Genomic DNA, 23,201 nt, shown 5'->3' on the forward strand with positions numbered 1-23,201 from the left:
ATGAGTCAGGGAGATAGAACCTTCTGCAACTAAAACCTCAAGAGCACCGAAAACCTTAGCAGTAACAGGTGATGATGATGATGATGATGATGATGATGATGATCACCAACATCTACCAACACATCGTCATCATTGGGCCCTTGCTAGGTATCAGGCAATGTGCTAAGCACTTGGCGCACACTTCCATGGACCACTCATACAATTTTATGAGATAGGCTATCAATTCCATTTTAGAGATGGAAACTTGAGGTTGAGGGTAGGATGGACACAGTAGCATGACCAAAGTTACAGAGCTAACAAGTGGCTAAGGTCCTTCTCAAACTTCCTCCCAGTGGCCTGAAAGGCCATGGAACCTCAGTTTAATATGGAAGGAGTGACACAGCTATTTTTTGATACCTAGTTTGTCAGTTTCTCTAGAGGACCTGAGGATGAGGGGCATCACCAAACTCAGATTTTTTAGTTGAAGTATCAGTTTCATCATTTGCAGTTTGGGAACATATCGGACTAATCATAATATACTACCTAATGCAGAGCCCAGCATTTCATTCTCTTCTTCCCTATGCAAGTTACTCTAACCTCTAGGAGCACTTTTCTCAAATCTTACATGGGAATCATCATTAACATGTGACCTTACCAGGTGTTTAAGGACTGTTTTTATCTTTTTTTTTTTTTTTTTTGAGACAGGGTTTCACTATGTAAATGAGACTGACCTGGAACTCACTAAGTAGCCCAGGCTGGTCTCGAACTCACAGTGATCCTCCTGCCTCAGTCTCCTGAGTGCTGGGATTACAGGAGTACACCATCACGCCTGGCCTGTTTTTATCTTAATACAGTCATCTACACATATTTTCATTTTGATTTCCATGTTAGCTCGCTATGAGAGCTTCCTCTGGTTTCTCAGAAGCTCATGGAACAGAGGAACAGCTGTGTCCTCATTTCAGACACGGTAGTGGGTGCCCAGGCATATTGGGTCATCCATAGCTGCTACACAAGCACAGACATCCCCATCCTCTGTTCCTTTCTCTGCCCTTTGTTGCAGTCATCACAGAAACGTCAACACTCCTAAACAATGGAATTTGCAACCAGTACTACCACACAGGGTAGCTTGAGTGTCTTAACAGTCACCCCATGCAAGGCTGGCATGTGTATACGCACACGCGCATGCGCACACACACGCGCACACACACACACACACACACACACACTGCCCACACACACAGCCACAGAGCAGGCATACACATTAAAATAAACCACAGAAGAAACTTCCAAATTTTATAGGGAAAAAAGGCCATCCTTAAATTACGCCCCACTCTTCAATTTAGGGTCCTTTGCTTATTATATGTCATGTTTTTTAGCAGCTATTATTTGAAAAGCTCTAGAAAGGGTATCTCAATACAAGAACCAGAATATTCTTTTTATATATACTGTAACAACATGGAATATTCTTTTAAATCCTTTTTGCTGCCTAATACCTAATGGATTTTTAAACTCAATAAGCTTATGTCTTTATTTACAGTGGGGAGAAATTTAGCAGCTGTTGCTTTAATAACAAGCAACTGCTGGATTATCACAACTACTCCTTTCAATTGAGTTCTTTATTATTAGCAATCAAATAAAAGTATTTTTATAGTCATCTAAAGTCCTTGCTCTATGAATTGTAAGAATCAGGTACTGAACAAGGCAAGCCCGAATACCTTGAGCTTTGCTAGCAATGCTAAAATTAAATTAAATGTCTCTCACACAGTCAGTTAAAGTTGGTCATGAAGATTCATTTTTTCTAGTTGATATGCTGGCATGTGGATGGTTTTGGCAAAGAAGCCAGTTAGATGCTTCTTACTAAACAGTACAGACAATGACCACAGCAGACACTGAAAGTGAACCAACTCTGGAAGAATCTTGCCATTTTAAAAGGTCTGTAGACCAAGAATAAATGATGGAGCAGGAAAAGATCCACAGAGAACACTGACCTCTCTAATCTCTGTTCTTGTCTCTGCATCCCACACCTCCTGGGTGAACAGAGGGACTCAGGCCTGAATCCCAAATGCTCCCTGCCCACATGTAAGCCATTATCAGTAACTGTGCCTGAAATTTAATTCTACATCTGCTCTTCTGCAGCCTTTGGAAATCTTATGAATATCTCTGACAACTGTTTGCAAAGGCCATAATCACTGGCATCTGTAACAGGATCCCCAGCTACAGGGTGAAACACCACAGAATCCTCAGGGGCTGTCGATCAAACCTTACTTGGTTTCTCATCTCTCTTGCTCTCTTTAACATTGTGCTGAGCCTTCAATTTCCAGGGAGCTGATTAGCATAGGAAGAAGACAGCCTGGGCCCTGTGTATCATCCTTACAACATAAGGCCTGGACAAACCTAAATGTCTTCCTTCCTGGTGTGGCCACCGTGGATCACCTGTGGAGAGACACTTCATGGGCAAGTGAGGGTCCCTAGGTTTCTCTTCCACATGATGGTTCCAGAATCCCAGGAGGAGGAAAGAGGATATACCTCAGCTCCAAGCAGCTTAGAAGCTTTGGGTGTTTCATGGATCACCCAAAAGCTGCGTGGTTCAGGAGCTGGATCTGCACTTTGCTTATCATGAGTCACTAGCATGACACTGACCATGAGCCATACACTAAATTCTTTGTGTCTATTCCCTACATTAAAAAGTATAATTGCATCCATTTCTTGAAAAGGATTCTGGTACTGTTCTACCTTCTATTCTACAAACACAGGAGTCAAGTGGGGAAAGTTCTTGCACAAACTCAGCCACTGGCAAATTAGTCAGTAACCCAGAACAAGTAATATAACTTTCCCTCTGGACACCTTGATTTTCTAACCTAGTTTCTAGCCATTTCCTTGTGAGAAAATGTAACAATGTACACAGAAGTGCTCTCCCAAGGAAGAAGCTCTGCAGAACTGTTGTCACCCTTGTTATCCTCAACAGCTCCACACTGATAAAGAGTTCTGAAACCAGACATACAGGCAGAGCTAATGAAAATTATTTAACCACTGTGGCTTCACAATTCTCTGTAAAATGAAAATGAAATAATACTACCCAACATAGTTAGTGTGAGGCTCAAGGGAGCAAATGGAAAGTACTTACAATAAGGCCTGGTGCAATAAATGGCACCTAATATTATCTTCATTACCCATAGTTGAGCCTGCTTTCTTGTTTCATCAGGCACTTTTTAAAATAAACTATGTGGACCCTTGAATTACAACCAGCCTAAAAAACAACTTGAGTTAGGACAAGAATTTGAGTTTTAATGTATGACTAGTCTTAAATTACAACCCCAAATCCAGCCACTTGTGCTTCCAAATGGTCTCAGATACAGACTTAACCCTTAAAGAGTTCTGGAAGGAACATTACAACATCCTTTCCTGTGTGGGGTTAATTAAGAATTCCTGGGGCAATGTCTCTCTAAGGACACTGAGATCTGCCTGTATACAAGCAACTAGCTCATGTGAATGAACTGAATTCATAAGTCAAGGGTCCAGTGTACCCTCGGTTTTCAAGTCATTCAACTTCAGCATACTAAGGAAAGGGCAGGAGCTAATAAGTACTCTTATTTAATCCTGACAAGAAACACATGTAGTGAATTGTATTATCCTCTTTTCATGTGAAGTTCAGAAAGGCTAAATGGCTATCTGGTGGTGGCTAGGGTTCGAAATCAGGCCTGAGTGGTCCAGACTCTGCTTTCCATTGTATACCGTGTCGCTAATTATATATAAGTGGAGCGATAATAAAGGTTTTCCTAAAAAGTCAGAAGTTTACTAATTTACGTAAGCCATATGGTTCCAAAACAGACTTGAACTTCAGCTATCAACATTCAGCTGAAATGGCACCTACCCTTGGCCTCCTTCTCCTTACCCTTCTCAACCTGCCCCAAGAGGTAAGCGGAGGATCAGCAGCACACCTGGTCTGCAGGTACCCTGAGTAGCACAAGCAACAGCTCACACCTGCCTCCTCCAACACATCACACACTGGCTCCTTGAGATCTGACACTAGTTCTGGTTCACCTTGTTTACTCCAAAGAGGACACAAAATGGTTCACTGGATACATGCATAAGCAATGGCTCTCACTGCCCTAAGGGCTGGCTCTTTTGGCAATTATTGGAAATTAAGGGGCACAGAATTCACCTGGTGCCTGCAGGGAGCCACTTCAAAATATGATCTGGGTCACAGGCAAGACCACATCTTACAGCAAATATTTCATGAGCTGATGTTTAACTAAAATATATTTATAACATTATGAAACTCATCCTGACTGCTATGACATGCAGCCATCACTGTACAAATTCAACACTCACACACATGGCTTTCCCAGAGCTGATGACTCATTACAGCGCACTCTCTTTCCCTCCCTCTCTCCCTCCCTCTCTCTCTCTCTCTTTCTCTCTCTCTCTCTTTTCTTGTCCAGAAAGAGGCAGCCAATACCAACAAAATGATGGGCAATGGTTTAGAGATATGTTGCAATAAAAGTTACCTTTGGATCACAGTGTTTCCTACTTGACAAAAGACTAGATACATACTTAGATAAAGACATTAAGCGATTATATAAACAAAATGAACTTCCATTCTTTATACTGTACCTACAGCCTCACATCAATTTACCATGCCTCTTCATATTCCATTCACTAACTACACTGAAATCAAATTTCATTATGATTTTATATATTGTTTACAACTAATGAATACTAGAAGTTAATCTTGTAATAAAGTTAGAGGGATGTTATTCCACCCCACTCCCTAATTTAGAACTGGCCCTTCCTCCTAGAAAGGTTGACAACAATTCGGCACACCACTGCCTCTTAAAATGTAAGTACAAAATTGCAGGACAATTGTTTTTCAAAATATCTACAATGAATGTAACTGTACTGTATACCTAAAATGTACCAATAAACTCAATTAAAAAAAAGAAAACAAAATATCTACAATGTTATATCCAGATTTCATAAAAGTCAATAGGCTCTTGCTACAAAGAGCATTTTATGTAAAATAAATTTATACTTCATTAAACACTAAAGCAAATGCTAGAAATAGTTACATCATCCATGCTGGAACATTTAGCCTTACCAGTATTATGTACAGCCACATAAAGCTCTTTACCTCTACAAGATTTTTATAAAACTAGATAACACAGATTATGTTTTATGTAATCACAGGTTACAGCCATGGATGTTTCCTACTCTCTTGAGCCCTTGCTTCTATCCAGCAATCTGTGATCCTTCATACCTGGAGGCTTGTGACATTTGTGAGAAAGACAAACTGTTTATCAATAAAAACTAGGGGGCCGGGGATTTAGCTCAGTGGCACAGTGCCTGCCTCACAAGCACAAGGTCCTAAATTCAATCCCCAGTACAAAAACAAACTAACCAAGTATTTCTCAGTACCAATCTATTGACACATTTTATGTACTAGTTTGTGGTACAGGAAGAAAATCTTATATACTATGTTTATGAAATCTCCTCAGACACAGTCCCTGCCTATACAGAAAGAAACTCAGGAAGAAAAACACCCATGACGTGATATGTGCGCCTAAGTTTGCAGAAAAGAATGAAGATGAGGACTTAACTCCCAACTGACCAATTTGTCTGTTCCCATGACCAAACAACAAATGAAATTCAAAGAAGAAGGAAAGTAGTTGACCTCAAGTGCCCCTACATTTTTCCCTCTGCAGTTTTTGAAACAGTTTACAGTTTCTTTATCTTTATTAGGACATTTTCCTCATCAAATTAATGAGTCATTAAACAAAAGGCTTACTAAAATGTTTACACTTTGGAATAAACTGTTAAGGCTCTATTAGAAAAGACAAATCATAATTTGCCATTGCTTTTCAATGAAATCATCTTGGAAAGGCAAAACAGATTAGCTAGGGGAGGAACAGAGGATGGCAAAAGCAATGTAATGTAAATCCTGAGGCCAGTGCACAAGGAATATTTGTAGTCCTTTTTGCTCTGAGGTTCCTAACATCACCATCCCTACCTTCCTGCTTTTATACTTTCTTTCTGGTGATTATTAAATAAGACATCCTTTGGAATAACCGCTTTGTTATAATCAAGTGTTGCATGACATAAGTGAGAGTAGAAGCCAGTGGAAACCTTTTGCCACAGGGATCAAGAGAACAAAAGGGAAGCTTATTAGTTGACTGGACAAAAACAAAACCATGTTTAGAACATGGTTAGAAAAAAAGGCAACACATGCATCCATGAAATTTTCTTACAGTTCTATCTGGGAACCACTACCAGCATGGCATGTGGCTGGTACAGCTGAGAGCTGATTCCTGACTGAATCCAAGCCTGAGAGCTAGCACAGCAAAGCTGCAAAGGATGCAGAGGATGCCACACCTGGAAGGTTTCCAAAAAGACATGGTTTCCTTTTGACAGTTTCCATTTGGTGATCTTTTCACAGTGGCCAAAAACAGATACTCTTGAATTAGCAAACGGAATGATATTCTTTTAAACAAGCAACACTAGTCCAGAAGAGGCCAAAGGGAAGTCAGATGTGGGGCAGCAAAATCCGAGCCAGGGGATACTAGAAGAGATGGGGGCATTCTGTTCCACAGCTCAAGAAGAACAGAGACTTCCTTGAGCAAGTGGGAAAAGGAACCTCTGCAAATCCACAGCAAATGCTGCTGTGGGAATTCCTACATCTAGAAGACCAAAACCCAGAGCAAACCCAGGTTTGTCTTTTTGGGTTTTTCTGTTTCTAAAGGTAAACTGAATAAATTCTCCATACTTCAGGAGGAGTTCTTTTTCTCTTTCCATCAAAGTTGTACAACTATGTTTCCCAAAAGCCCTTTAAAAATCTTTTGCTCCTGTATGTCTATCAACAGATGAATGAATAAAGAAAATGTGGTGTTTATACAGAAGAATGATAAACTAAAGTCATTCATAGGAAAAGTATGCACCTTCAGATCATAATGTCAAGTGAATTCAATCAGACATCCAATAAGAAGTAGGAAGATGGATCTTTCTCAAATGGAAAAAGGATGAAAAGATGGAGGGAGGGTAGAAGAGAGAAGGGATAAGGAATGAAAAAAAGAATTAAGATGTATACGTACATGTACAAACTCCACGAAGGAATGCAAGCATTAGGAGCTGCAAACATACACTAATAAAAAATAAATAAAAATCTTTTTGCTTTCTTCACTTTTACTTTCACCTGTGTTAAATTGTCTGATCACTGCTCAACTTGGTGAAAACCACGTATGCACAAACATGAAATCATTTGGATCACTCTGGGCAATGCAGGTTGTTCTTTTTTCTGAGTTTCAAAAGATTCCAAATAGGGAATTATTGTTCCTTGGGTATTGAGTGTCCATTTTGCAAGATCTGAGATTTCCAAAGATGGATGGTGGTGATGGTTACAAATAGTGTGGAACTATTTACAAGTACTGAACTGTACACTTAAAATGGTATGTTTCATGTTATGTGTATATCATCAAAATTTAAAACAAAAACAAAACCAACAGGCAGTTTCTACATCTGGTTTTGGCAATCTGTATATAAACTCCATCAGTGGAGGTCTCCGGTTAGGAGCAATCATCCCACAGCAGTGCTGGGTCACTGCCAGCCTCTGGCATTCTTACGGGCAAAGAGAAGGATGCCAGTTACTCCTGTTTCCTGAGGAGCCCATGTGTACACCAGGGACACCTGACTTGCTGCTCTTCCTTGTGGGAACCAGAAAAGAACATTTCACTGCCCTTGACTGCGATGGCAAGTCAGACCTCCAGATCCCTGGAATTAAGGAAAAAGAAGAGTGAAGGCAAGAACCAAGCCCCTTAGGTCCTCTCCACCTGATTGTTTTATGGAGACTGGATCTAGGGCATTAAAGGCACCAGCTGCCTTCCTTACCTACCTTTCCTAGTGCTCCCCAAACAATCTCATTTTCATGTTTAAAAGCTCTTTTAAAAATGCTCTGCAAGGTCCTCATAGACGTAGTCCCTGCCTCCAGGAGGTCATAATTTATAATATAGTATTGTGGCCACACTAGTCAAAACATATGGACAACAGCCTAAGACACTAAATCAATGCTGGAATAAGCAATGATATATTTACAATGTATGTGGTAGAGGCTGAGGACACACACACACTTTAGGGGACAAAGGCAACCTGTGTGTATAGAAGAAACCTGGAGCACAGTCCACAGCCCAGAGGGAAAGACTGGGCCAGAGCATGGAAAGGCCTCCATTCCAACACTGGCTGTGCCTGTGTCCCAGGATCTCCCCACTCTAAAACTTTCCACAAGCAGACCCAGTGTGTTTTGCCCAGGACAGAAAAATGAGTGCAAAAAGATGGTACCTTATTCCTGTTTGTCTCCAAGATAACATACAAAAATAACAAGGACTTGCACACAGCTTACTATGAAAAAAATCTCTTAACACAGTACAGAAGAAACAAATGTATCCCTCCCACCCACAGGTGTTATTTTATCCAGTGATGGAGAAAGCCAGGCATAAAAAGGTTAAGGACCTTGCCCACAGTTTCTGAGGTAGTAAGTGTGACAGCCAGGCCCTCATCCTGGCCTTAAACATAATGAAACTGTGCTTCTCTGAAAGAATGGCTTTTATAGATCACTGGATGAGTACAGAAATATAAAGATCTTGAGGACCACTCTGCTCCCTTCCTTTTAGGAGAGGCAGTAAAGCTCTGTAAAGACATCCTTAAATCAGGATGACTTGGACAAATGTTAACTCTTCCACTTAGTCACTGCGTGGCCTTGGGCATGTTCACCGCCCTCTTTGAGTACTAGCTATCCATTATACCTGTTATATGCACTGTCTACTGTATTTGTGAGAAATAAAGCTCCTAGCTTATACATAATAGAAGTCATTATTCACCCAGGTGAAAGCTCTCAAATAAGCATCTGACATATAATCATCATTTAAAAATTAATCACAGTCAGTGCAGGGAATTTAGCTCAGTGGTGCCATAGCCTACCTCACAAGCTCAAGGTACCGAGTTCGATTCCCGGTACCAAAACAATAAGTAACTAAATAAAAAATAAAAATTAATCACAATCCTATAATAAAATAATCTTGGCTATAGATTTCAAGTACTGCACAGTGCTACAGTGCAATGGTAGTTAGATCCCTACAAATCTTGGGCAGGTTTTGTACCACAGTTTGGGTAGGCAGGCCATAGTTTTTCCTATGTTCCCCTGAGACACATAAGAACCAAGATGTAAGAAAGAAAAAAGGGACATCTTTACAAGTTAGCAGAAGGATTTACTTAAAAACACAGTCCAAAAGTTAAAGATACTTTAAAAATTGACATATTTACAATAGTCTTTGTTTGATTCTAGAAAGCCAAACATTCCATAATTACTAAATCACATACAGAATGGACAGCCTCCAATGGAAGAATATAAATTGCTTGTCACATCCCAGCTTCCAAGAGAAGCAAGCTGATGAAGTTAGCCTTCTAGATGGTGCTAGCCCTGCGTTTCTGCCTCACCTCTGAACAGAGTTAAGGGACCACCCCCAGGGTGGACCCCTGTATCTGGGATCAGAAAGCAAACTTCCTACCCAGTAACATTTGAACTCACATTTGAAAATTTAAAAATAATTAGCAACACTATATAAACAAGTACTGATGGCCATTTTCCAGGATGCTTTAAACCAGGATATAAGGTAAATCAACAAGTTAGACAAGCTATGAGCAGACATCCTGCCTCTGGTCAGGACTTGGGATTCTCCTTCCTGGAGATGGATTATATTTTTACAACAGGCTTTTCCATTTTTCTTACAGAATGCTTCAACTCTAACAGCACAAACCAAACATCTGAAATAATGAGTCACCTACTGGCTTGAATCCGAGGAACCAGGTCAAACACAGTTTATGCCACGTCAGTGCTTACAGGCAACCTTCATTCAATGAGTGAATACATTTCTGCGGCCAGAAACCTGTAAGCCCCTTCCGTGATGGTGGACAAGATCTCAAGAGGCCAAACAAGCATTCCTGGGAGTTCAGGACATACAAGGGGAATCTATGAGCTTTCTTCTTTCTTAGACTGCTTCTCTTTGGAGGGGATTCCTGACAAGGAAAAGCCAGAAAAGAAACTCAAAACTTGCAGAATTTCTTCCATTCAAGCACATCTGGTAGAGGAGAGTCTGAGAGAAATGGAATTTAAACAAACAATAATGGCATTAAGTAATACTACTTTTACTTGAGATTTCAAGATTAATTTGTCAATACAAAAATTGAAACATTCTTATATTAATTAAAAAAAAGTGCAGCCCTCTCCTCCCCACTGTTCTAAACTGAAGAAATAGATTATAAAAGTTATAATGCATTAAGTACTTTAATATGATATCCCAATTGTACATTTCAACCTTCCCAACAGCATTGTCTATAATAAAATACAAATACCTGAAATTGAATGAACAGATGTACAACTACAAGTTTACTTTGGAAGAAAAACAAGGGGGAAGGGTCTCATTCCAACAGGCTGGATTTGCAGGACAATATAGCTCCACACCTCTCAGGAGGGTAAGAAGTGTGTGCAGGGTGCATCTGGGACACATTATCTCTTCTAAATAAGTGGCAGCTTACAGGGACAGATGAATGAATGGATGAATAAGCATTTGAATGAGAGCTAACCTGGTATCAAAAAATTGCAGCAGTATTTGTTCTAAGCCTCACAGTGCCCAGTTTTTTTCAACATAAATCTGTCTCAACTCTTCTAAAATATATTATAAACTATAAAAAGACATATGGTAAAAATGACTGACCATCTTTGGGCAACTCTTGTAACTCTCATCTAATCATTCCAACACTTTTTTTTTTTTTTTGGTAGTGGGGATCAAACTCAGGACCTTGCACTTAAGAGGCAGGTGACAGAACTACTGAGTTAAATCCCCAGCCTCAACACTTCTTTCTTAAAGGTGGCATATGCTTCTCTGTCTGTTCAAATGTCAGTTCACTATCATCCCAAAATCCATGTAGAAACCTAAGAGAAAGAGAATCTGAGCAAGTTATTCTTCCAACACTGAGCATACTGCATTCTGAGGCTGGCAGGGCATCATTTATAAATAAAACAGAAAGTACTAATTTTTCCTTTTATGATAATATTGATAGTTTCTTCTCCTAAGTTTACGCTTTCTTCTCATTGCACCAAAAATACTAAGTGACTCTAAATTGCCTGTGTTCCACCGCATATAAATTAATATGAAACTAAAACTTAAATATTTAGAAAAGAATTCAATTTGTAATCACTGACTAAATAAACCAAAGTGGTATTAAACACACAAATGATAATTCTGTGGGCAAAGCAAATTGCCAAGACAGGGTTCTTAGCCATTGTTCCCACAGCACAATCACCTGTGGGACTTGGAAGAAAACCACAGATGATCCAAAACCACCCCCAGAGATCAAAGAGGGTAAAGAGGCAACACTGCAAGCAGGGAGCCAAGACAGAACAACCCCAGTGTGACTTGCACTGCCTCAGTGACCTCAACCAGGTCACCTTTCTTCCCTGTGTCTCTTCACAGGGAACTCTACAACGGGCAATGTGGTAGATAATAATCTAGTTTCTCTCAATCCCAGAGTTTTTTCAACATCTCTTTGTGTGGCACAGAAGGAAATTCAAAGTCTCTTTGTGTGGGACAGAAGCAAGAAAAAGCGGAGACAAATGCACCCAATTGTGCATTTAGACAGATTCCACACTAAGTAAAGGCCTATACAGGAGAGTGGCGACTGGTGTGGTAGAACAAGTAAGTCTCTGGGCAAGAGACTTGAGAAGGCAGAAATCTCAAAGACCCAGTTCTTCCTTCTTGCTTTTCTATGTAAAGTAAAAACAAAAGTTGGAAAGGAGAGATTAAAAAAAAAGTAGGGGACAATAAGTAGGTTCAACAGCATTCTGTGAATACTTACCAAATGAGCGTTATTGTATATTATAGGAACAGGAAGGGATTTAGGTCCCTCAACTCAAAGAATCTTGATGGAATTCAGTGGATTTCAAGCTTCATATGCATTAGCAAAGTTAGGCAAGCTTGTTACAAAACAGACACCTGATTTCCACACACTCATCCCTAACATAATGCATGTGTTTCCAGGGTACAGAGCCAAGACAAGTTTTTGTATATCCCAAAACTTGACAAAGTAGTAAATAGTAATAGAAGCCACCTTTTAAATAACACAATTAAAAACACAGTTGAATAACACAGGCCCCTCAAGGCAATCCTGACTTAAAGAGAACAAATACTGGTTAAGACCAGGGTTTCTATACCACATGCCAGGTGCCCTGGACAGTCACAGTGAACTCACAGCAACTCAGAGAGATACTTCACTTTTAAAGGAAAACACAGTGAACTGCTAGACACTGCACAAACTATTAGTCCAAGTTAATTCACAGAAAAATTACCATTCTAAATACATCTCTTTGTAGAAGAATGTTTTGTTTTGTTTTTTGTGATTACTATGACAAAAAGCCAAGTACCATTTGGAAACTGGTGTGAAGCAGGAAATAAGAGTGGAGGATCCAACCTGACTCCAAAGTCTGAGGACTTGTGCAGGGTCCACACACACACACACATTACTGGTAAATGATGGTGGCCTTTCAAGAATGAAATCAGCTTTACAGTTTTACAAAGAAAAACTTATATCACTATTTTCAATTTATATGTATATTTGAAATTATGTATGTTGCAAATTTATATGTGTTATTTTTTCAAATGGCAACTAACAACTAAATTGTTAGGATATAACTACTTATTAGGTTATGTGTATGTAGTTAAACCAAACATGTTTCTGTTTTGAAAAAAAATGACCTAGACTTTTACAGTACCACAAGTAGGGAGGATCTGGGACCCTCTAGGTTAAGGAAATCTTACAATGAGAGTCTTTTTTACAGCAAAACAACTCTATTTGTTTAATCAAAGAAGCCTAACATTGCTTCTGGTAGAGAAAGCACTCAAAAGGAGTTCCAAGACGATGCTTTTCAATTGTTCTCAAATAAGAAGCATGGGTAATCGTGCATGTATACCCACAGATTAGTAACTTCATTATTTTCTCACATGTTAAATTTCAAGTAACATTCCACAGTAAAATATACAGGTGTATTACCTTGTTCTCAGTCAACATTATTCCATTCATGCAAATCTTTCAAATACAAAAATTCAGCTGATTTCACAAAATTTGAATATGCCATCATTCCTTGGTATTCTTGGGGGACTGACTCTAGAACCCCTGAGGATATCAAAATCCATAGATGCCCAAATCCCTTATATAAAATGATATAATATTTATATAAAGCTTGCACATATCCTAACCTATACTTTATTTATTTAGATTTTTTGAGACACAGTATTGCTATATGGTCCAAGCTTGTCTTTAACTTGCTATGTAGCCCAGGTGAGCCTTGAACTCTCTATCCTCCTGTCTCAGCTTCTTGACTGCTGGAATTAAAGCACGTGCCACCATGCCCAGCTTACTACCACAGAGTCTAAACATCTCTAGATTATTATAATACCTAATGCAATCCAAAACCTACGTAAATAGTCATTATATGGTACAGGGAATAATGACAAGAAAAAGTCTGTACATATTCAGTACAGACACAATTTTAAAAAACATTTTTTTTTTTTTTTGCTATGTAATTAGTTGAATCCACAGGTATGGAACCCATGGGTAAGGAGGGCCAACTCTGCAGTAATTTCAGTCATAAACTTATTAGATAATCCAAGCCTAGCTGGCCCTAGTTTGCACACACCTGTTAAACACCTAATTTGCACCATACCTGCAAGAGTGCTTAATTCCCCAAACTGTCATACCCATCTCCAGCCCCTTACTGGCACCGTACCACTCTGATTTCTTACACAGTACCTCTCAAGTGTTATGTATACAGTTTTATTTTCTCAACTAAAGTAACTTGGATTTTCTTTGAGACTTCTATGATCCCTAGCGATAAAAATTTATACAAGATTAAAAAGCTAAAAGTAAGCTGGGTACAGGAAGCCACACTTACAGTTGTGACAACTCAGAAGGCTGATGCAGGAGGACCACTCAGGCCCAGGAGTTTGAGACCCTACGTCAACGGGCAACACAGCAAGACTCTATCTCAAACAAATTAATTAATTAATTTAATTAAAAGCTGAGAATAAACTTTACCATTACCACTTAGAACCTTACTGAGAGCTCATCAAGTCTGCACACACACCCTGCTTGCCATGTTAATGATTAAATGAATAACAACATCAAGACTTCTTGCCCAGTCTGAAAATTTTGTTACAAAACAAATTTTAATTGTGATTTTTTTTAGCAGTTGTTAATGTCTCATGTAGATTAACAATGAACAAGTGATACATGCACCAGAAAGAGCTACTTCCCAAGGAAGCAAGAGAGGAGAAATTACTTTGAAAGACTAAAGATGATAGCCCTCGACCTACTAAATTCTTAACTAGTTTTGAAATTTTCAAAGTAAGGTTTTTCAATTTGAGTCTTAAGTAAAATAAATTACAAACATACTCTTATCAAATGGGTAAACTATACCAATTCTAACAAAAGCTCTGTTGTGTCATATTATTCTCCCAATATAAACACACCAGAATTTCAGAGGAAGAATGAATCAGTGAATCTTCAGTCTGCGGCTGGGGTGGTGAAAAGAGAAGCTAAGATTACAACGCAGATCAAAAGATAATTTCTCTATTTTCTGATTTTCAAAATCCAAATCATTAGGCTCTCAGAGAAATAGATGAGTAATAAATGTAAGCAGGCAATATACTTACACCCTTAGAGAAAGATTACTAACCAAATCCTGTAAAGGAAATTACTAAATAAAATACATGTTCTGGCTGAGAAATACTTTCCAGAGTGGAACAGAAACAGCAGAGGACCAGGCCAACGTTTAATTTTGGCCTATGTGAGAACCCAAATTAGTCATTAAAAAAAGTTAACTGAAACTCCAAAAGAGCTAGAAAATCGCATTAAAAAAGCTGCCCAACATTTGACCAGCAAGTCTGCCATTTGCCCTGAGCCAAGTCAGGGTGACCCTGCAGGCCAGGAGGGCACTCAAGTCGGGAAGATCAAGTAACAACAGGAAGGGAAGCCCCAGAGGAAACACTGTGAAAATACAATTAAGTAGAACAACGCCAGCCATTTGGTCTGGTGATGAAAGGAGAAATTAGGTGTCACTGAGGATGATAAATATTTGGACCCTTGACTTCTCTGTGAGGGTAAAGTAACAGAACAAATGTCCTTTCTTAAAGGGGTGATTTGGTTTGCTTTGAGATTTATTTACTAAGCTGAGGTGATTCTACCATATCCAAAAAGCACAGTTGATAATGCAGGTCCTGAGGCAGACAGCACCAGGAATTAGTCATGGATCAGTCACTGAATTCCCTTGCCCAGGATAACTTCTCACTGAAAATGGGAGTTATTCTCAGGTTTGTATATAATTAATATTGATGATAAAAGACTCCTGTGAGTTAGGCTGACTCCCTCAAAGGATGAGTATATTCTTTAACAATAACTTATTTTAAAGATTACTGACATTTAGAAATGGGAAGAAAGGAGCTAAAGGTGTGGGGAAGGTGGGATGGGTAGGGGAAGAGTAAAAAGGGAAAAGAAAAAAATGTGAGAGAATGAAAAGATGAAAATAAAGTGTTTGTAGATGGGGAGGGGAGGAGGGGGTGAAGGAGAGGCAGAGGTAAGGGGAAAAAATGAGAATCAAGACTTGTCATGTAGAGGTACAAGATCCCAACAAAGAATATAACTGTGCTGTATCCCTAAAATGTACCAATAAACTCAATTAAAGCTGAAAAAAAAATAACTTATTTTATTTTATGTATTTTATTAATACCATGTTTGCAATACATACAGTTTACAATCATCTTGGGCAGCTCAATTCTTTTTTAAATCCCCTTCTCCTTAACCTCCCACCTCCCTCAAAAGTATAAGAACACCTAAAATGAAGGCTCAATCAAGAAATGGCCAAGTGAAATGAACAGATACCTCTCAGAGGAAGTACAGATGAGCAACAAATATATGAAAAAAATGTTCAACATCTGTGGCCATTAGAGAAATGTAAACTAAAACAATGCTAAGATTCTGTTTAATACTGTACAAGGAAAAAAGTCAATCATCAACAAGTCAAAAAATAAGTATTGGCATAGCTGCAGTGAGAAAGGAACCCTCCTACACTGTTGATGGGAATATAAACTAGTAGAACAATTGTGTAAATCAATATGGAAATTCCTCAAAGAACTAAAATTTGAAATTCCATATGATCCAGCTTCTAGATACCTTCCCCAAAGAGCTTAAGAGACCATACTATAATGATGCATGCATATCATACCAATAGCAGCACAATTCATAATACCTAACTGCTAGAACAGCCAGTATACCTTTCAACAGTATCTATACATAATGGAATATTATTTGGCTACCAAGAAGAACCAAATTCAAGACATTTGTAGGAAAATGGATGCACCTGGAAAATATAACATTGAGTGAAATAAATCAGACACACAAGCTTAAATACACAGTATCTCACATTTGAGCAAGGCTAAGCACAAACAAAGAGCACAATAAAGGATAAAAGGAGACAAGGGAATATCTCTTGCAAATGAGAAAGAGTCCTGGAGACCGAGGACAAAAATAAATAAAGACTGAATCTAATGGAAGTGTCATCCATGGCTATGGAGCAAATTTACATTAATGAATTCAACAGTATGTTTAAGGCACAAAATATCGTTCCATCTATTCACATGGATTCCTTGGGGCTAGCTGGACAATGATGAAATGCCCTGTGTGGTGATATTCTCACCAGATTGTACGTTAACTTGCTGGGGGAAGAAGATAAGCCACAGGACTTGGGGGAAACACTCACTCTTCGACCTCTCAGTCTGCTCAGTAGAAAATCATTTTCCTTAGAGCCCAAGCTCATTTAGCAATGAAAACACAGTTGTGGTCACAACATCCCTCCTGAAATATTGCTCAGCAATCATAAATGTCATGGCTGGATCTCAAATGAAGGAGCCAACTGGTGTGGGGAAGTCTTTCTTAAAACCAAAAGTTTAAAACCTTTAAAAATTAAATTAATGTGGAAAAAGACACACACACACACACACACACACACACACACACACACCATTTAGTCTCCTCAAAAACCAAACCAAAACAAAACAAAACAGTCATGAAGTATGGTACCACACTGAAAAGAGTTTCCACTGAAATTTCTAGAAGAGGAGACACTACCTGACATAAACCCTGGAAAAACAACAGTCATTGATCCAGAAATGCAATCATGGCAGTGAAGAACAGAAGTAGAAAAGAATTAAGGTATAAGTGATGCTGACACTTTTTTGACATTTCAGAATGAGTTGGTCATAAGTAGAAAGGTTTCTGTTAATGTCACAGAAAGCTAAGGTTGCAACCTTTAAAAAACCCAAGCCACTTAAAATCCTTTACACCAGCTTCTCTAAAAGCATTTTATTCAAGCTAAGGAAATACTGGACTGAAAGAACCATGTACTTCTCAATTTTTTTCTTTGTTTACACCCAAATTAAAAAGTATGGTACCACAACAGGTTACAAGTTAGCTACAGGCTCACCAGCCCGGAAGTGCTCTTCCACAGAGCCACTGCCTTGGCCACACGCTCCTCCTCTTCCTCCTTCTCCTCCTCAGGGCTGCAATCAGGTCGACCCACTCCACTCATGTTTCTCACTAGGTTGCCCAAGCTAGCCCATCCTCTTGCCTCAGCTCCCAAGAAGCTGAGAGTGGCTAGGATTAAAAGCTGGCCTTGAGTTCCTCCTCTATATCCTTGAGCTGCCTTGAATTTGCAGTGATCCTCCTGCCTCTGCCTCCTGAGTGCTGGGATTACAGGAAGGAAAATGGAGGCATAACTTATTACCTTGTTTTGGAGTCACATGTACTTAGGTGACAATTTACAGAAAGTCAGCTCTGCAACTTGATGGGTGACAACCTTTTCAACCAAAAAATAATTCAAAAATGGCAGAACTCTTTATGGAATGTGAAGAAGAGCTGGAACCATGGCAGAAGAAAGAAGGAAGAAGGAAAAAAGAGAAGGAGGAGGAGGAGGAGGAAGAAGAACAACCAATCTTTGTTGGGGAGATAGCAAGTTCAAAACCAGCAATTTCAAATATTTTGAATAGAGTTAACCCAGGCTTGTACTCAAGGGGAATAAAGAATGGCACACTCAGTTGCAGTATTATGGCTACATTCAAGCCTACAAGCTAACACTACACAAACTCAAGATCAAATCCAGTGTCTGCCTCACCAGTAAATTTTCATCCTAAATCTAATCTTCAAATAGCTCTGTTATTGTTTAACCTTTTTTCTAAACCTGGTTAGATAAGCAATCCATCACAAGTTGAATCTAATAATTCTACAGAATTACTGTTTGATTTGACCCAGGATACAGGATTATCACTTTACCAAGGGGAACAAACACTTTCTATAACAGGTGCGCACAAAAGTTCATCAAAATATCCTTCAGGTTCTGAAGTAAACAGTGTTAATCCAAAAAAGCCTAAGCCCGGTGCAAGTGTTTCTGGAACAGATTTCTCAGCTGCGTTTCCTTCAATTAAATCTCCTTCCTAGGCATCTTCCCAGGCTATGCCATCAAAAGGTATACATACCTCATCAGATCAGTCTAAAAATGGTACACCTTTTCCAAAAGCTGGTCCAAAGTGCAGTATTCATCTCAATTTTTTGGATCCTCTAAAAAAAAATCGCATGAAGTACTGTTGTCCAGACATGATAAATAATTTTTTGGGACTGGCTAAAACAGAATTTTCAAACAAAACAAATAAGTCTGTTGATTCAGAGAAAGGAAAAATGATCGTGTTAGTTAATAAATTTTATTATGGAAAACATGAAGGAGATGTCCAGGAAGAACAGAAGACTCATACAACCATTAAATGTTTCAGTTGCTGAAAATTCTAAAAAATAATGTTCAGTTCATGAACCACATGAAACACCATTTGGAACTCCAAAAGCAGAGCAGCAAGAGCTGGGAAAACCACACCACCTGCAGCATTGCTACCGCCAGTTCCCTACACACTTTCAGCTGCAATGCCACATTGAAAGTACTCACACCCCCCATGAATTTTATACCATTTGTAAAATCTGTAAATTATTATTTGAAATAGAACATGTTCTTTTACAACATATGAAGGACAACCACAAACCTGGTGAAATGTCATATATCTGCCAGGCTTACAATTATAGATCATCATCATTTTCTGATGTAGAAGTTCATTTTAGGACATCTCATGAAAACACTAAGAACTTGCTGTGTTCATTTTGCCTCATAGTTATTAAAATTGCAACACCCTATATGCATCATTATATGAAGTATCAAAAAAAGGAATACATCATTGTACAAAGTGCAGGCTGCAATTTTTTACATGCAAGGAAAAAATGGATCATAAGACTCAACATCATTGAACATTTGTAAAACCTAAACAACTAGAAGGATTGCCTCCTGGAACAAAAGTTACTATTGGAGCTTCAGTTGCACCTCTTCAATCAGGATCTTCACCTATACCTTCTATTACTGCAAGCATTTCTACACTTCAGCTCTCATCTCCAAGGACAAAAAACGTAACTGCAAAAAAATCTCACAAAATTAAACAAAAATAAACCCAATACACTCAAATCTAATGCCAGCAAATCTAATTGGAAATAAGCCTACTGGAAATAAATCTAAATACAAATAAAAAATCTCTAATGTGCAAAAGAAACAAAGCACATTGGCTAATAGCAATAAAAAGAGTAAAGTTAATATAGCATTGAGGAACTTAAGGTATGGCCGGGGTGTTCACAAGTGCATTAACTGTTGTTCTGAAATAAAATATTTTGCAAACCATTTTCCTGCGTACATCCACTGTAGTTTTTGCAGATACAACACCAGCTGTAGCAAAGCCTATGTAAATCATATGAGGAGTTTTCATAGTAGTCCAAGTAAAGGGTTTTATATATTTAAGAAGCATTGAGAAGATCTCAGGGACGTTACTCTAGAGTGCCTTAATTGTGATTTCCTATCTGATGTTTCTAGCTTAGATAATATGGCCACACGCTTAAATCAACATGAAATTCACACTTGCCACATTGAAACAGAAAGTTTCTGTTTGTATCCCAACTTCTGAACATCTTTCTGAATTAAAAAATGAAGCTCCCACTAAGGAACAAAGACCTATGTCTAAGGAAATTGAAAGACCAAATATGGCTGAAGGAGAAACAGAAACATCAAGTCCCAAAAGTAAGCAAGATGAAGCTTTATCAGAAGAAAAACATGGATGTGATGCAAATTTACTTGAAGGCTCATCAGCAATACAAAAGGAAGAAAACTTAACAGTTTCAGATTAAAAAAAAAAAGACACCTGTCTAGCACATCAGGAAACTAGCTCAAAGAAAATCTTTAGCTGTGATTCAAACACTAGTGCAGATAAAGTGGAAAAGGAAAAAGAAATACAGAATGTTGGTCAGGAAATGGAATTGAAGATGGGCCAACATGCAAAAAATATAACTTCATGTGATCAGACTGAAGATCCTAACTCCAATGAAGCTAAGTTTTCTTCAAAGAACACTAAGGATTTGCTGTTAATGTCAAGTGATGTTAGCACTGATCAGTTTTTAAGAAAAGAGATGAACCTGATTCTGTTAGTTCTAATGTTAGTGAGCAAGGCAGTGTTCATTTGGAATCGTTGACACCATCAGAGGTACCTGAGTATGAAGCCACAGAGATTCTTCAGAAAGGTAGCAGTGATCTTTCAGCTAAGACTGATGAAGTAGTGTCTGATCGAACAGATGGCATCCCTGGAGAAAACAGTGCTAGCACAACAGAGACAAAAACACACCTGGTAGATGAGAAAGAAAGAAGCTGAAATGTAGCCACTCATAGTGCACCAACAGGAAGTGCATTTGGGAAAAGTGTTCTCAGGTGAGCACAACTCATGCCGTAGTGGAGGTGAGAAGGAGGAAATTGTGAGGGAGGTTATTCACACCCTTTGCTTACATGTTCAGTCGAGGTTATTAAATAAATCAACCAACCAATAATAGCCTGGTTAGTAGGGATTTCCAAGTTTCTAAAAAATGAGTAGGATTTTAATGAAAGCTTCTGTTTGTGATCAGAAGTTCTCATTTAAGTTTTTGAAGATATGAGACTTGGTTGCAATATGATAATAAGAATATTAGCTATACTAAATCTTTTCAGTACTCACTTCGGCAGCACATATACTCCTAGATTAAAACTTTTCAAATTTTCATCAGTCCTAAACTTAAAATTCTGTTATATCTTTTAAGATCCTTGTATATAAAAACCTAAGTATCTTTTTTAGTTAACTTAAAGGAAGTGATATGGAAACCATACAGATTTTTTGAATAACTGATTTAAAGTAATGGCTGATTGGCATTATCAATGAAGACTTAAGAGTGTGATGCTGGTAATGGAGCATGCACAGAGTGCTCAGCTGATCTCATGAGAACTTGGATGGACAACTTAACTTCAAATTTAATACAACATTCCAGTGTGCCAGAACCATCTAAACAGAATATTTGAACCTGTGTGCCTCTATACAAATGTTAACCTGCTGGGCTATAAGCTTACCTTTAATAAAACGTTCAGTGAAAGTGAAATTACTAAAATATAAACTTATATCTGTGTTTTCGGTTGGCGTGTAAACTGCAGAAATTCCTCATTGTACTAGTTGTATAAAGTAGAAATCCATTTTCGAAACTCTGATATCTACTATGCTTTTAATGTTATTTTAATGACCATTTTAAAAAATAGACCCTTGAAAAGATGGAAATAAAGATAAATGAAGAGATACAATGAGAAAGAAAAAAAAATGACTTCAAGGAAAAGGAACTGTCTGAAGTTTGAAACCTTTTTTTCTGGTAAGAAAACTATGGCTTTCAGATACCTAGATCAAAACTTTGCTTGCTGTTGGGCTAATCAGTAGGTTAGACAGTAGTAGTTAAGAGCACAGATATAACAGATATATAAAGATATATAAAGATATAACAGATTTATCTTTGTAAATGGGGAGGGGAGGAGGGGGTGAAGGGAGGGCAGGGACATGGGGAAAAAATGAGAACCAAGACGTGTCATGTAGAGATACAAGATCCCAACAATGAATGTAACTGTACTGTATCCCTAAAATGTACCAATAAACTCAATTAAAAAAAATAGACCCTTAAAAAATGGTCTGGAAGCCAAACCAAAGTATGGTAAAATGTAGATATTTTAAAGGAGTAAACAGAAAATATGTTTTTTGGCATGTATTTAGCCAAATTCAAGTGATGATTTTTTTCTGTAATTATAAGATAGAAACTTCAAACGGGACCTAAAGCAGTGATGTAAAAAACTTGGTTTGGGGAATTTAGCTTAATTTATATAGAAGTTAGTTGCTAAGTTGGTTTTTCAGGGTTTCTTTTTTTAATCATCTAGAAGATAATAGATACAGAAATGAATCATATCAAGAATAGCATTTTGCTTTAAAGTTCTAATAAAGTTTTATTTAAATGCTACAATTTTACTTAAAATGTGCTTTGAATTATTAAAATTTTGTTTCACTGAATGTTAAGTGTTTTAAATGGCTATTAACATTCTGCTGTATATACTAGTTTGTGAATATTTGCAAAATCTGTCCCTGAAAAAAAAAAAGTCAGCTACAGACCTAATCAACACTCTTCTTAGATACTCTTCTTACTTGTTTAGTAACTCCTTGTAGAGGAGTCTGCCAAACTCACCATCAGTATTAATTTACAGGTAATATTGAAAGCTTATCCTGGGCAGAGGAACTCTGACCTGGAATTCGGCAAACACACCAAGAGGACTCAGAATTCAAAGGCTTTGCTAATATCACACAGAACCAAACTCAGAGGTCTCCAGAACAAATCTTCACAACTCTATCTATGATCACTGATTAGGAGCCAGCCTGTGCCACCTAACTGATTACAGCCCAGTATCTCCTTTAACCCTACCATTCCTCAGAGAGAGGCAGGCAATATTAGATTACATGCATTTTAGGAAGATGGAAACTGAGGCTCGCGGGCTAAAGGAACTCACCTGAACTCCATAGCCTGTGCTCTCAACTACTACTGTCTAACCTACTGATTAGCCCAACAGCAAGCAAAGTTTTGATCTAGGTATCTGAAAACCATAGTTTTCTTACCAGAAAAAAAGGTTTCAAACTTCAGACAATTCCTTTTCCTTGCAGTCATTTTTTTTT

At 38.3% G+C, this 23,201-nt stretch overlaps 1 protein-coding gene and 1 pseudogene across 2 annotated transcripts in view; one reads left to right on the forward strand and one right to left on the reverse strand.

Moving 5' to 3' along the window:
• Window positions 1-23,201, reverse strand: part of Lhfpl2 (LHFPL tetraspan subfamily member 2) — a 145,811-nt gene that overhangs the window by 89,171 nt on the left and 33,439 nt on the right. The window lies entirely within an intron of this gene.
• LOC104858795 lies at window positions 17,917-20,852 on the forward strand (annotated as a pseudogene).

This window comes from Fukomys damarensis, unplaced genomic scaffold, assembly GCF_012274545.1.
Source record: "Fukomys damarensis isolate Sample0158 unplaced genomic scaffold, DMR_v1.0_HiC HiC_scaffold_1, whole genome shotgun sequence".
NCBI lineage: Eukaryota > Metazoa > Chordata > Mammalia > Rodentia > Bathyergidae > Fukomys > Fukomys damarensis.